This window comes from Myotis daubentonii, chromosome 11, assembly GCF_963259705.1.
Source record: "Myotis daubentonii chromosome 11, mMyoDau2.1, whole genome shotgun sequence".
Taxonomy (NCBI): Eukaryota; Metazoa; Chordata; class Mammalia; order Chiroptera; family Vespertilionidae; genus Myotis; species Myotis daubentonii.
Genome location: NC_081850.1, coordinates 27,657,054 through 27,658,280, shown reverse-complemented (window position 1 = coordinate 27,658,280; position 1,227 = coordinate 27,657,054). Strand labels below are relative to the sequence as shown.

Sequence of the window (1,227 nt, the reverse complement as noted above, 5' to 3'; positions counted from 1 at the left end):
ATGAGCCTAGGTAACCCATCAGAATAACAGATTCTTTCTGATGTTATTAGTCACATTACTTCATCCTCTCAGACTCAATATTTTCCCTAAGGACATATTTCAAAGAAAAGCTTATATATATGATTATGTATATATGTATATATATCATTATGATGTGGGTTGTATGGACAAAACAATCTGAAACCAAATTAAATGTCCAGAAGCTGAACTATAGCTACATAAATATTTACTTACCAAATTAATGGAATATTTTTTATTCATAGAATGACCATTGTGAATACAGGTGCGACAAAAGTATGCTTACAGTTGTGTGTATGAGAAACGCAGAATTTCTTGTTCTTTTTTTTTTTTAATATGAAATGCTTCACGAATTTGCATGACATCCTTGCTCAGGGGCCCTGCTAATCTTCTCTGTATTGTTCCAATTTTAGCATATATGCTGTCAAATTGAGCACTAGAGTTCATTCTTGTATTCTTTTTTATTAATTATTTTATTATCTTCCATATGAACAACTGTAAACCTAGTTTGCCCCCACACTGTATATATATATGAACATAGATAATTATTTTTAATATGTTAAGTAAAAGAGCTGAATGAAATAATGCACTCCACTGATTAAAACAGGAAGGTGTGTATAAATTTATCATAATATGAGTTCTATTAATACCTTACAGTTCTGTATATTTTTACATATTAAGTTACCATTTTAATTGCTATATTATGCATTAAGATTAAAAATAGAAATATAATAAATATTGGATATTAAGAAGGTTGATATTAGAATAAAGCTGAAGTTCTGTCCATGGTAACTGCTTTCCTGTGACTATGTTTGTTTACGATTAAGACCTCAAAGAGGACATAAATAATCGAGGGAATGATTTATAATGAAGCTACCAAAACAATGAAGGTAAAAAGATAAGATTTTGCAGTCAGGAAAAATTCGTTTATGATATTAATATTTTCTGTTTAGAGCCTTCAGATATGGAGCTACAGATGGCAAAATGAGGTCATAAGCAATACCAATATCACATTTCCTGCATAGGCCTGGTTATTGATTTTATGCTGGTAGTTAATTATTTAATAAACAGAGTGAGAACATGATCCTATAGAGAGAGAAAAAAAACCATATTCTGTGGAATATGTAGCAGCATTATCTCTGTAGAAGGTGCCTGTATAATTTAGTTATCTAACAAAATAATGTAAATAATTCCTAATTAGTGTTGACA

At 29.7% G+C, this 1,227-nt stretch overlaps 1 non-coding gene across 1 annotated transcript; it reads right to left on the bottom strand.

The window, feature by feature from the left end:
- Positions 1-348: 348 nt before the first annotated feature.
- Positions 349-455, bottom strand: LOC132212846 (U6 spliceosomal RNA). The gene has a single exon (XR_009447793.1). It is a non-coding gene; the product is annotated as a U6 spliceosomal RNA (small nuclear RNA).
- Between the last annotated feature and the right edge of the window lie 772 nt (positions 456-1,227).